This window comes from Orcinus orca, chromosome 3 (genome assembly GCF_937001465.1).
Source record: "Orcinus orca chromosome 3, mOrcOrc1.1, whole genome shotgun sequence".
In the NCBI taxonomy this organism is placed as follows: domain Eukaryota; kingdom Metazoa; phylum Chordata; class Mammalia; order Artiodactyla; family Delphinidae; genus Orcinus; species Orcinus orca.
The window spans coordinates 31,862,776-31,877,940 of record NC_064561.1 but is presented as its reverse complement, the minus strand read 5'-3'; the positions used below and the strand labels follow the sequence as shown (position 1 = coordinate 31,877,940).

The window sequence follows — 15,165 nt, the reverse complement described above, 5'->3', positions numbered from 1 at the left end:
TTGACTCAGTTTTGACAGCATGACAGAAGCCAGTGATTCCAGAACTACTGTATGGTACATGCTGGCTAAAATATTCAAAATTAGAGGAAGAATCATTTGCATTCCAAAAGAGAATTTCTTTAAAATGCTGTTTTGCCTCACATTGCTGCAGACTTGCAGGAGGTAATAATAGACACCACTACTCATGTTGCTTGCAAAGATAATAAACATATAAGTGGTTTAGTGCATCACATACTGTCCTGTCCTCCAGTGTTTGAGCTTTTGCTTAAATTTACTTAATAATAAATTTAGGGCTATGGAAAAGGAGGGAGATTGCTGGTATTGTTTTATTTAAAATTGCGAGACATGTTCAGCAATTTCTAATCCCCAAACCAGCCCTTTCTTAGATCTTACTTGAAGTGGCATCTGGTCAATTGGGGAGGGGGAGGGCAATTTCTGCCATCCACATGGAACAAAATTATTTTAAATAGCCAGCATAATGCATGCAAATTGAACTCTTAACTCTTTTCTTAAAAATAGAACTGACTCTGTAACTCTTGCTTCCAGGATGTTTTAAATATTATTTAAAAATTAACGTACCACAGTTCTTTCATGTATTCGTATTTAAGTTCTTTGGAGGGTCCTTAGCAGTTAACCATGTTTCGTGCTCTTTTTCCCCCTAACTTTTCAGTTCCAGTTCAGTAGAAACACTGAAGGGTCAGTAAGTAAAGGAAAATCAGCAGTTTAAAAAGAAATCAGTTGATAGTTGTGAAAATTTCTGCTAAGCCATGGGAAAATAAGCTAAAATAATGACAGCTTAAATGTAGGGAGGGAAGTCGGGGGCAGGACGGATTGCAATTTCAGTATGTGTGTTACCATCCTGAGGAGCTCTGAACTCTAGATTCAGATGAGGATATCCAGTGCAGGGATACTCTGAGGCACACACATTTTACAGAGGGAAAATATTGTTGTTTAAGGAAGCCTGCTTCTCTGTGGTTGCCAGATCAGAGACCAGCAATTACCTAGGTGCAAAGGGGATGTTTGCAATAATACTGCTCAACTGTGTTTTAATGTAAACTTAGCTGATGTTGGAAGAGCAGCATAAAACAGTTTAGGACTTGGAACAAAACAAACTGTAAATTAACTCAAGTCAGACCCTCTTTACTATAGAAGAAAGCCTACTCCAAGACACCATGCAAATTCACCTGTTCTGGGCTGCCTGTGTTGACAAAAGCTTTTCTTGAGATTGTGGACAGGATTCCTAAGATCTAAAGCTTATTTCTTCTTTTGTAGTCTGCTGATGGTAATAAGACGTTTTATTTAGAATGAAAGCTCAGCTTACTCCTGGGTCCCTTGAGATGGCAATATTGCTATTTAAAATATTTTTACGGACCCTTGCCATTTACAATTTTGATCAAGTTGGAGGGAAAAACCCAGCTTCCATTCATTTGGATCACAGTTGTCTTTGAAGCATTTGTTTGCCTGGTTACGAAGGAAAAATGAATTTGTATAGTAAATTATGATCCTAAGAACCCAAGTCTTCTAAAGCATGGTTTTCTCATTCTAAGACCAAAACCAGAAAGCAGTATACTCCATGCTGAGCAGCTGCATTATTTCTCTGGCATATTCCACAAACAGGGGCACAAACAGATAACTGACCAGGCTAAGGACTGATTTCACGTGGCCCATGAAACAAGATTTCTAATTGTTATATAATATATTCAGAGCATGAATTTATTTATGAAACAGCACAATTAGCTTCAGTTTCAGCATCTTCACTAGTTATGAAGACCAAGAGTCCATTGATTTAAAGAACACATTCCTTCCTGCTGTGGTGGTTTTTTACCCACCCACCCCTTTCTACGTCTAGTTTCCTGGCAACTTCGGAAAAGCTCTGAGAGTTTGTGTTAAAATATTAAACATAGCTAAGTTTTGCGTGTATTGCCTGGTGAGATTGCTATTCAGTCAGCTGGATTTGTAATTACTCTTATATGGTTCTGTGTGGTATAGTGTTTGTGGCTTGTTGGTGGTTTTCTTATTATTGTTATTGATGTTAAGTTTTCCATTGAATCTTAACTAAGCTCATTTTAACTTTCTGTGCCTGGTGTTGATCTCAGATTAATGTGTCAAAATAATACCATCCTCTTGCTAAGCTTGTTGGTAAATTAGGTACTTTACGTTCAGTTGGTGTTTGTGTTGAATTTCAGCATTTCCAAAGGCATGGCATCTGATATCCTGGGGAGAAGGTAACTTTTTTGGGAGGACAGGCTGTGTAGCAAGAGACTGTTGGTTCATGGAACTTGACAATGACAATACATTTGCCTGTATTGTTAAGTCTCCTATTCTCATTTTGATAAGAGTAGAGTTTTATCTGCATGTGTGAGGTGTTTATTATGCTAGAGTTACTGAATGTTTCTTGAAAGTAATGACTTTTTGTTCATTGTGAATTGAAAGGGACTCTGCACTCCTTGTGTGTTTTTGAGGAAAACCTGTATTGGTGAGCTTTTCCATTGTTTTCTATTCTGTGTAGACTAATTTTGAGAAGTGATTTCTGGTGAAATATGGTCAAGGTCATTGTCAAGGGCCTTTTTATCCCTCTCCACTTAAAAACTCAAACTTAAACTGCAAGTCAGATTTAAAGTGACAAAACTTATATCAGACTACTGTCTCAAATGGGACTATGTGAAAAGCATATGTTTTTGTCTCTCGTTACTTTGTGTGAAGCAACAGTTTTATTCTTTGACTTACTGGTTCCTTGTAACCCTGATATACTCACAGGAAGAAACCTTCCATTCTGTACTCATAGTACATACAACGGATTCTCAGCCTTCAGGGAAGATTGTAAGGACATTTTCGGGGGGCGGTGGGAGGGATGGCTGTCTTTTCATATGTTCTTAATGGAAAGAGGAACGTAACAATATTTTTTTAAATGTGATGTCGATCTAATTAGATAATACCCCATTTAAAATTTTGTGAAACCAACAGTAATTTTATAAGAGTCATGTGCAGTGAGAGCAAATAGTAGCTTTGTCAAAGTATTTCTTTATACTTCTGCTTTCGCTTTTGCTTTGTAAGCGGAATATCCACAATGTTTGGGACTTTGTACTACCAGTAAATTGTGTGCATATATGTGTGTGTGTGTGTGTGTGTGTGTGTGTATGTATATATATATGATTGTTTTCTCTACCTAAGATAAACCATTACTTAACATATTATTTTAGCTCTGCTAAAAGTATCCTGTTCATATTTCTAGAAGATTTTATTAAGTTGAAGAGATATAAAATCTTTTCCCAAAAATTCATGTTACTCACTGCCCCAAGTCTACTTAATATATTGCATTTTCCAATGTGATTTTGAACTTGAAATATTGCAGCCTTTTTGTATGAATTCCTCGTGGCAAAAAATGAAGCACCTTGAGGAATAGTTTGCACATAAAGTTCCCTCATTTTTGCTGAAAGACTTTAATTGGTCTCCCTCTTCTAAGTGTAGCATTACCAACCTTTTAGACAAAAAGAATTATCAGGAAAAAAGTACGGTTATGTGCTTTTCAGCAGTACTGTGGGTAAAAAGAGAGCAGGTGTTTTAACTCTTTGCATGTAAATTTAATGAATAGAAATTGAGATTAAATAATGCAGCTAATACGTTAAAATAAAATCTAGTTTCCCTAGCAAACATTTTTTCCCCTGTACAATATGAATTGATCTTTGACTCTGATGGAATGATTGAGAGCGTTCCTCATCTCATCACCAGAATATTGGTGGTGGGTACCAAAGATCCTGCATCCATTTTGGGAAAGTATGCGTGCGTGGTTTGAGAGGAAAGAGATGGTTTCTTTAAAAGTTTAGACTTCTTATGCTTTGACTGTAGTTCTTTCAGAGGAGGCTCTGTTCTCCTTGATACTTGTTTAGATCACCTATGAAGACTCCTCATTATTTCTCCTGTCCCTGATTTGGTTCTTCCACAGGTTATTCTAATATTAATATGATGCCAGATTTCTCAGTTTAGTTGTTCTTATCATTGTGTTAGTTTGTGATTTCTGGAATATGATGCAGATCTATAAAAGTTTAGGACCCGGCCTTATGAAAGATAGTGTATTTAATTGTTCTGGTGACTAAATTATTTAGCTGTATAGGCTTAAGCCTGTTAAAAAATATTAGAAATTTTGTGTGATCCATTTCTATCATTATGGCCTTGGTAAAGTACTTATTTTATAATATATAAAAGGGAGTTATGGATCTTGTAAAATAAAGAATTTATTTATGAATTTGGTTCAAAAGAATAAGTCATTTTTGTTTGTTTGTTTAGTTGCCTCAGTCTTCAGTTTACCTATTAAGAGGCAAAAACTAAAGTTGGAGAATATAATTCACTTGGTGAAGATAAAATTGATACTAACAATATATACTGATTTCACATCTTTAGGGAGGACAATTCTATGGAGGATTCTTTTGGAAAAGGCTGATGTTTAAATGTCATTTTTATTATTGCTTAGGATTTAACTGATACTCAATGTCTTGACATTTCTCCTCCTTTAATTAGAGGAATAAGAGTATATGTGGAAAAAGAAATACATCATTAAATAGAAATGATTAGGTTCTTAGATTATTTCTAAGAATGAAATTGCACTATTAGAGAAGATAGCTATGTCCACGTTTCTGGCTAATTCAAACAGTAAATATCTACATAGCTAAAATTATAGTTATTATTAGGGAACTTACTGCAACAGACTTTGTGATCTTAACTGTGATCATTTTTCTAAACCATTTCAAATATAAGAGTATATGGTTACATACTATACATTTCAGTAGATATTACCTATTACCTAGAAGGAACACAGGCAAATTAAAGCTGCATGAAAGTGTATTTCAGGCTTTTTTTTTTTTTTTTTTTTTTTTTTTTGCGGTACGCGGGCCTCTCCCGTTGCGGAACACAGGCTCCGGACGCGCAGGCCCAGCGGCCATGGCTCACGGGCCCAGCCGCTCCGCGGCATGTGGGATGTTCCCGGACCGGGGCACGAACCCGTGTCCCCTGCATCGGCAGGCGGACTCTCAACCACTGCGCCACCAGGGAAGCCCTATTTCAGGCTCTTATTTTTTTCTTATTCCTTCAATAAGCACTTTTTAGATTCCCAAGACAGGCCAGGTACTGTGCTCTGCTAAGAGCTAGATCTTATGCTAAGAGTAATTTGATGCCAAAGTGATGTCTAAGAAAGTAAATGAGAATAGAAGTGTTTTTTTTTTTTTTTAATACAAGGTAAAGCTTTGCTCTTTGTGTCACTTGAGAGTATATTAGAAAAGTGATTTAATTTATTTTTTTTTTAGGATTTGCTCAGACAATAATTGTATACAAATATCTTCTCATTCTCTGCCTTCTATATGCCCAACTCATGTCTATTCATGTAGTCTGGTGTGATATGACCTCTGGAGTTGGAGACCTCAGTCAAAATGTGGGTCTACCTGCATGGATTTAATGGAGGCATGAGGGCAAGGCAGTGTCAGTTTGTGGGAAGAGGATGCAGACCAGAGGGAAATGTACTCTGTAGTTGGCTACCATTTCCTATGGTAATAATCATGCCACCAGTTTTATTTTTAGCCTCGCCTAAACTTTTGGAGAAGATGCAAACTGCTTTTCTAACCTTAAGAATAATAATATGATTATTACACAAACATTTCACAGTGGTTAGGGCTCTGCAATTTGTGTGACCTAGCATCTAATTTTTCTCCTCTCTAATTCTGTTTATATGCCCCCGCATATAATCAGACTCAGTCAGATGAAACCAATTACTAAGGGGAAAAAAAATCAAATTTATTTATTATATTTATTGGGTGTGTCTGTTGCTTAATTATCCATTGGCACATTTACATGTGGCCATGGAGAGGGCCGTGGATGAGTGTGGAAAAATGATCAATGATCACTTCTCACAGTCCAGAGGAGGCTGCCAAGAAAACAACAAAAAAATAAAAAACACAAACGGAAAAAACCTACAACCCTACCCTTTCTTGTTGCTATCAACGTGGGAGACCTGAAAACTGAAAAACAAGTATCACCCAGAAATATGCGTTTGGCTTGACATAGGAAAATCTGGAAAAGTTTGGGAGTTGTTTTCAGACTTCTTCATAACCACTAGATATAATGTTAGGAAGAAATGTAAGGAGTTCCGTACGCTTTGAAACAAATAATGATTTAGATGTTCCAAGGTGTGTGTTGGAAAATGAACTCAAATTATCCTGTGAAGCAGATGACCAAACCCACCCCTTGGCTGTGAGTTGGACTGTGGAAAGATGTGGGAGGGATGGTGGGGAGGGTGAGGGGATCTACAAGCGGCGTTTGCAAAGTGACTGACTGTTAGGTGTAACTGCAGTGATCTGATGCTAAGACAGCACTGTTAAAGCAGTGAATTAAAATACATTTTGTTTCTGACCTTCGATGGTAAAGACATAACACAGACTTTTATATCTGGTCTCATGTGTTTTTGTTTTAAAAAATTCCTCCCCTCAAACAAAAATGTTTTCTGTTTCACCTACTCCCCCACCCCAGATTAATGGGATCGATCTTAAGCATGGCTTATTTCTTTTTTTTTTTCCCACTTGCTCTCATCATCCATTTTTGGAAATATATCAGTGTGGAAGTTGTTCTTCAAAATAGATCATAACTGAAATAACCACTGTTTAAAGTAAATGTGGCAAGGCTAAATTGTAACAGAAACATCATCTTACATATGGAATTCTTCAATTCCGGGGACCACTAAATTATCTGTTCTAGCCACACCGTTAAGGTAGAACGTGCATATGAACTTCAGCGAGAAAAGCAGATCACTTTTGAATTTGAGGCATTTGAAGATTGTCTTCAAGGGAACACTGACTGAAGTATGATTTTAGGAATTGTAGCACACCGTTAATGCATCCTTTAGAGAAGATAATGAGTAGATTATGATTTATTGCTAATTGCCATTTATTTGGAGATGCTGGTGTTGAAGAAACTATTTCAGCATTTAGATTATGCTTTTGTTACATTTGGCTGCAGAGAAATTAAAATGGCAACATGAGTCCTGAGAATTGAGAGGGAAAGGTGGCTTTATACCTGTTGACTTAGCAAGAAAATATTAGCGATGAGGTACATTTTGCATTTATTCTAATCTGTATTTTAAAAGTTATTCTGTAAAAAAAGGTTATTACAGAGCAAAAGTTGCTCTCAGCTGAATTCACTGAAGAAGCCAAACAGTAAATAAAGAACGTGAACTCTCCTTCCTATGACAGTGATTTTTCACTAAGGACTCTCTCTCTAGGTATATAAGGGGCACTAGTTCTTTTTATATGATTTGTGTAGTTCCCATAGACTGAAGTCTATTTCTGGGCAATTTTCAAGTTAAAATTGTGTTATGGCTACCCTGAAGGTTGTCATTTCTTGGTTTTTTCTTGTCAGTCAATTCATAACTGTTTATTAAGCCCCCGTGGGGTATATACAGAATCATATACTATTTGGGTGTGTATACGTGTGTATGATTGGTTTCTGGTCTAGAAGCTTACAGTCTGTAGGCAAAAGTACCACTGTATGTGTGCATGTGTGTGTATAGAATAATACTTTAATTACAGAAGTTAGTAGTAGTTTTTTGTTTTGCTTTGTTTTGTTTTTAATAGCATTGTTCTGGAACTCCAAATGCATTTACTCTGAGAAAAGCATAGCTTCACGTGAGGTCAGGGATATAACTTCTCAGCTTTCTTTCTTTTAAATTCAGATATAGCAGACATGTTTAAGTAAAGAAGAAAGCCAGAGGGCTTGTATTAAACTGGGGATTCTTGCCAGGTTAACATCTAGGTTTCAGAGTAAGGGCAGATCCTGATGCTGGTTATTTTTAGGACGTGCCTGTTACCTGTGTCGGTCCAATCAGTGAATGGATGAATGACTTGATGCCCCAGAGCTGTCAGTTTACATTTTTTTATGACCAGTGAGTCAATTTATGATTTACTTTTTTTTTTTTTTAATGGAGGGTTTTGAAAAATGATAGGAATTGTGAAGGAAAGAAAATTTCCAAGTGTTCCCATGGATGGAAAATGTTCTCTAAAGGAATATTTTCCCTGTTGTACTTGAAAGCGTATGGTGAATATGTAGGTTCAGGGATTTACTTTTCAAAACTTATTCACTTTCTTGAGTTTATCTTTTATCAGTCATTTGTGGGAATGATAATATTCTTGAAAAGTACCTGGTGAATAGCTCTGAAAGTGGATGGCAAAGGAAGAGTGCACAGAGGCACTGACCCTTTTCACAGCCCCAGGTAATAGCTTGCTGGACTTCCGGCAGTCAACTTTGACTTTTGATAACCCTGGTCAGGCTCTTGATTAATGCTCATTTTTGCTGTGATTTTCAAGATGTGCATATCTCATTTCCAGCAAATTGTAGCTAAACCATCAAATTTCTTTTCCATCTTCTGTTCCTTGTGGATCTGAGTCAGAGAAGCAATGTCTGAGAAAAATAGGAAGGGATCTTCATTTAAACTTTAACTCTTGGCTCTTTTCCTGTTGGATCCGTGAATTTCTGAGAATTTCTGAGATCACTTCTCATCTGCTGCAGGAGAAGGATAGAAAGTTTCCTAGTCTTTGTGATAAGAATATGTTCTTTACAACTCACAATATTGCAGGATCTCTTAATTTCCCAGCAGTTTCTAAAATTAACCAACACAGAATAAAAGCACAACTTGATATATTATTATTTTTTATATATATATATATATATATATATTTTTTTTTTTTTTTTTTTTTTTTTTGGCTGTACGCGGGCCTCTCACTGTTGTGGCCTCTCCCGTTGCGGAGCGCAGGCTCAGTGGCCATGGCTCACGGGCCCAGCCGCTCCGCGGCATGTGGGATGTTCCCAGACCGGGGCACGAACCCGTGTCCCCTGCATCGGCAGGCGGACTCTCAACCACTGCGCCACCAGGGAAGCCCCTGATTTATTATTTTTGATTGTGGGGTTGGGTTATGTTCTTACTTGTAAGTTAGAGAGACTAATTATGGCGAACGTAAACATAAAGGGAATGCGTTAGAAAGATATTGGGAATCACGGAGTCCCCGGGAAAGATTTGGCACTTGTGCTTCTGCCACTGAATACCGTGTGCCCAGCTGTAGCCCTCCGCATCCCTGACACTGGGCTCTGCCATTTCCTTTAGTATCAGCTACCGCTGCAGCCCTGGAGGTTGCAGTGGTACAGTAGATGACTATTCATACCAGGCCTGGAAGGAACCACTGTCCTTTCTTCTGGGGATCCCGTGCTCTCGATTCAAAGTTCTAATCCGGTGCATCCATCCAGTTGGCTGCATTTTGATCACGTGTCACATCCCTGTAACTAGAAAGTCTGGGAAATCAATAGTCTGGCCCTTTTGTATTCTAGAATGAGGCAGAAAGACTTAGACTTTGAGCAAGATGTAAATGGTGGAATTCCCTCAAAATAAAAGGGGAGAGGCAGTCAACGAAACTGGTAAACAAAAAGCCCCCAGCAAGTATTTACCATAAGTGACCTGTAGCATCTTAGGGGATGGACGGCAAGGGCTTCAGTGCATGAACTTGGAAGGCTAATAGTGAGAACTGCTCTCTTGCTTAAAATGGATTGGAGTATATGCCTGATTGTAAAGGTGTTAAGCAAAATGCTTTTGATTTTAGCGCACACCAATCTCAAATATGTTCGTCATGAAGAATTATTTTAGTTATCACCAAGAACCATATTAAAATGTTATTCATGGGTTTCCCTGGTGGCGCGGTGGTTGAGAGTCCGCCTGCCGATGCAGGGGACACAGGTTCGTGCCCCTGTCCGGGAAGATCCTACATGCTGCGGAGCGGCTGGGCCCGTGAGCCATGGCCGCTGAGCCTGCGCGTCCGGAGCCTGTGCTTCACAACGGGAGAGGCCACAACAGTGAGAGGCCCGCGTACAGAAAAAAAAAAAAAAATGTTATTCATGTGAATTCTGCTTCATGTTGAAATTAAAGATAATCCACCTAGAATGGGCTGAAGTTTGCCTATGCGTAAATATGTAAAGTCAATAAATGGTGTGAAAAAAAGTGAAGATTTGTTTAAAGTACTGTAAGGAAGACATCTGGATGGCTGAGTAATTGCCTGCAAGGAAATTAGTAGGAATTTGGTATAAAAGATCAGAGCAACTTTCTACTTATAAATTGCTAATAAGAGCAGTTGTGGTACTTGAAAGAAGTAAAACCACATTTCTTTTTTTCTGTGGTTTAGACTCTCTGAGGTTCAAACACATCTTCCTCACTAAATTATTAGCAAACATAGTGAGATGTAGGACCCACACAAGTAATCCGTGTATCTAGTAAAACTTTTGCATCTGAAGGCTCAGTCCTTTATTCTTCAATTCCAAATTAATATATTTATCCTTCCATCACTGTCTCTCAAGGATTTTGAGAATTAATTAGAAACAAAATCACTTTCAGTCCTTGGATGTTACATTCTGTGCTGAAAAACTATGAGATACTGAAGTGTTATTAATAATGACAAAGGTTCATCCAATAAAATAATCTGACTGAATTCTCACATGGTTGGTATTTTCTAATATAAATTACTGTAGGATTAGATAGTTAAATATTGAATATTGTCTCATTTAATGTAGTTGCATGAAATATTAATGATGGTTCTCCAGTTTGGGGAATAGGGAGGTTTTTCTTTTTTAACTGACTAATAGCCTTAGGCTGGTAACATAATACGTTTCACAAGATGATAATGACTATATTTAAATGTAGGTATAGCAGGAAATAAATGGCCACTGAATTGATAAATTTCAAGCAGGTCAAACATCACAAAATTTTTTTAGTCTTTGTATTAAATAGTTTTCTCTCTGTTCTAATGTCACCACTGTGATCATTGTGGTTGGCCTTGAGAATTTGTTAAAAGAACAGATTTAGTCTATTAGGCCCTTGAAGAGGAGCATTGTTGATGTTGTTTCGTTGGCATGAGGTGTAAAAGTCCGAAAACTAGATTGGACTTGGAAGGAAGGCTGGCCGTTTTGAATGTAATAGTTGAAATGGGATTGTTCATGAAGATTAAAAAAAAAGAAGGCAAAGGAAAAATAAGGAAAGAATGAAATAGAGAAAGAAAGAGAACTCGTGACCAAATAGTGCAACTGGTAAAACTTAGGTCTACTTAGAATTCACTATTTAATGAATAAAGCAGAAAACTTTTAAATTAAGACTTTTTATTGTTCGATTAAAAAAATTCCCTGTTTTGAATCTTCTTCATGTTCTGGAGCCTGTGCACTTATATCTCAAATTAGGGAAATACAACCCAGTGATAAATAGGGTGACTATTATTGAAATATTTTGTCATGAATACAGAATAAGAACATAAACCAGTGCATCAAATTGGTTTAAATCGGTTGTTTTCTCCATTCCCTCCCGCCCCCCCAGGGGAGAACTTTAATGTTTTGTGGGATGATTTTATTTGAAATTGCAGTTATCCTTGTTTCAGACCTTGTAATTTAACAGTTGAAAAAGCTTCCTTTTTTGTTCTGTGTAGTTAACGTATGTGGTGTGAGTGAATACATTTTATTTTCAAAAAGTGTTTTGGGGTAGCATTCTTTTCACACAAACTTATTCCTTGATAAAGGAGCTGGCTGTAATTTGCAGAAATGACTGTTTCTTTTTCTTTAGTTGTTGGATAATTGCTCTTTGTATACACTGTGGAAATGTGCATATAGACCAGTGACAAAGCCTAGCAGATGCACTTGCAATTATCTGGAATTTAAGTAAATTTTGCATCTGATACACACAAAGCAAAGGCTTTGTCCAAGCAGGCTCACATACTGGCATGTAGATTGCTGTGAATACAGTGAGTAGATTTTTAATGGAAAACAAATGGGCCTGTTAGTAAGTCTTGTCTTTTACTTGAAAAGACACCCGCTTTAGGCATGGCCTACAACTTATTCATATTCGTAGTTGTTTCAGTTCTAAATATGACCTTTGAAATTGAACAAAAATTTTAAATGTTTAGAACAAAATGTGTAGATGTGTTTTTATTGGAGTCACATTCATAGTTTTTTGGAAAAAGAATGGTGAAATAAATATTTGTTTCATATTTCAGTGTTACTTTTTTTCCCCTGCTAAGGACATCATTCACTTATTAAGACTCTAAAAATTTAAAAGGGGATTTCATGGTATAAATAAATCATGCTATAGATAAAAGATAATTACAATGTTACTTTAACAACCTCAATTCACAAGGGGGACCCTAGGAAGGAATGTATAATGGGTCCAAACTCGACTTCTTATTGTAAACAAAAGAGATCTAGCCAGAGGAATCGTTTTCTGCAAAAGCCTCTTTTCCGAGTTTTGTTTGAGATTAATCCTTTCCACTGTGTATTTTTTGTTGTTGTCAGATTTACGTAAGTGAGATATTTTTGAAGGCTTAATCTTTTGCTCTGTAGTTATTCTTAGAAAATATTAAATGTATGGATGGAGCTTCTTGGACTCTCTTAAATGCCTTTAGGTCTTTTGGCCGGGTGGGAGTAGGGTGGTTGGTTAAATTATTTCTACTTTCAATGGGAGAGTTATAAATAATTGGTCCAGTTGACTTCTTTTTCCTAGTTTAAAGGTGCTCTGTGCTATTCTGGCCCTTGAATGAAGCAAATTTCAAAAGTAACTCAGGCAACATAAAGGAGTGCCTATCTTGCCCATTTTCTCCTTTCTTCTCAATCTAAAATGGAATCTAATAATAACTGGAGATCTTTTCTAATTCTTTTAAGAATCAGAAGCCTCCAGGGGGTCTAAGGGTTGAGTAATTGTTTGAAAAAAAAAAAAGTAGATAAAATAGATTTGGGAAGAAATTTTTGAGAAGGAAAGGGAGAGCCTGACAGAAGTATTTTGGGCTCTGAATTAGGGCAAGACAGATGTGCTGTTACTGGAATATTGTGCCTACAAAATATGCCTCCACCTTAACCATTTTTCCAAAAACAAAACTTCTCCAACTAAGGACTTTTTATAGAATTTTCAAAATTCCAGATTATTCTCTGTGTTCCACAATCTCTCCAGTGCCGGTAATGACCTCTCCACTCACCCCTCCCCTCCCCCACTGCTGTTTACATTTCTTAATGGATCACAGGCTATCTTTAGGCTTGGAGAGGAACCAGGTACTTTCTTTGGTATTTAAGCAGCTTGCTATTTTGAAATTCCCTTAGAGAACTGTGGGCATTTTTATTTCTGTGTCTTGAAGCATCTCTTTCCCTCTCTGAAGGAGAAGCTGCTTATATAATACCCAGAAGCAGACCCCTGGGAACCGCCGAGCTATTTTATGGATATTTTGCAGAAAAAGAAAAGCAAGTGCTCCTGTGTCATGCGCGCCTCCCACGGGGGTCTCAATTTGAGATATTTGCACAATAGCAGATTCTCAGAAGGATAAATATATACAAATCCATTTTTCAAATGGAGTGGGATCGGTGGGAAGCAGCACCTAGGAGGGTAAGAGCCCACTAATAGCTCAGACTGAAAGAGAGTCTTCAGCGGTTCCAGAGCCAGTACCCAACTGTCTACAGAGCTTGCCAGAGAGACAGCTGCTGCGTGTGGAAGACAGTTTTCCTCAGTTAGATATTTTGTTCTTGTCGATGGCCAACCATGACTCCTGGGGGAAATCGGAGAGAGAGAGGAGAAAAGAAGAGTAAATTAATCATTTTATTAATCCTTATTGAAAATTCAGTCATGTAACTAAATGTCAACCTGGTGAACTTTCCATGAAACCAGAAGGGTTGTAAAGACAGTTGCGGGGTTTGAAAGTTATGCCAGGTGATAAAGCCATCTAATTTAACCTGCAGACGAAATGACTGACACAATTTCAGATGCATACCTGGAGAAAATAGTAGTGTAGGAATTATCAAATAATCCAGACGCAAAGCTTGCTTTTGAAGGATTGAAAGGGCTTGAATCATTTTTCTCTGAGAGATGATAGGTTTGTTCTCTGTTCTCTCTTTCTATATCTGTGTCTGTTTATGAAAATAGGTGTATATGTGAAAGATAATCTTTTCTTCACTGTTCTTCTCTTTCTCTCCCTCTCTCTCCATATGTGTGTGATATGCATGTGTGTGTATGTATACACATATCACACCTACAAAGATGTGTAACATTAAGCCCAGGTTGCTGCTGCACCCTAAAATATCAGCTTTCATCCACATTTATCATGTACTTCCAGATCTCCTGACTCTGTAGCACATGCAGTTGATTAGATGAAAGCAGAACGTCTGTTATCTGAAAGATAGTAAAGTTCAGTTTTTGTAACTTATGACTATAGCCAGATTGTGAGTTTCTTTCAAATTTCTAGAAAGGGGTTAATATGGTAGATAATAGTCTTAGTTTCCTCTCTTTTCTTTTCCTTTTTTTTTTTTTTAAAGATTGCTCATTTCTTTTGAAAACAAAAGAAGAGTTTGGTACAGTTTCCCAGATTCTCACTTGTTTGGGGCTGAGGACTTCAGGGTCCCTTTGAGCCAGGTTTATTTCATAGATCTACCCTGTAGGTCTCCAAAACTAGAAGAAGTTACATGTTTGTAGCCCCTATGCCAGACTTTTGATCTATCATTTTTCTGATAGAGTCTCAGAAGTTTTCATTTTCCAATCTGCATGTCCTTCCTGAGTTGGGATGGCAGATGGCCAAAAGGTGTGTGTTTGGGGAACCAGCGGGCTTTTATCCCCCCCACCCAATCAGCTATTTGGAGGGTACTCTAGGAGCTGAAAATCACAGCTGTGGAGCCAATTTAGAGAGAATATTTCACAATTGACTTGGGGAAGATGTAGCCTGCCTTCTTGAGCCACTGCGCTTGTCTGGCCAATATGGAGCTGAGATGAGGCTCTTCACTCAAGGTTTACATGTCTCCACTGTATCTCATGTCAAATCAAGCACTAGGAGACGAGCTTGTCAATCTGCAGCACTCTCTGGGGAACTTGAGGTCTTGAAAACCCTGGGTCACATTGATCCTTGAGTAAAGGTTGTTGCATGTCTTCTGAGATTTATCAAAATAATGATGACAGTTTTCATTTGACTGTTTCAGACCCTTATTTGTGGATGCACATAAAAGGTGAATGATTCTTGTCCACATGCCAGAGGTTGCTGTTTTTCACATTGACTTGCACATAGTATGTGCTTGATAAATGTCTGTTGAGTGAAAGCATTGTGGATTTCTTTTGCTTTGGGAGCATGGAAGAATCTACCA

General features: G+C 37.6%; 1 protein-coding gene across 5 annotated transcripts in view; it reads left to right on the top strand.

Moving 5' to 3' along the window:
- LOC117195387 (teneurin-2-like) overlaps positions 1-15,165 on the top strand; it is a 739,625-nt gene that overhangs the window by 355,730 nt on the left and 368,730 nt on the right. The gene's annotated exons all lie outside the window — the stretch shown is intronic.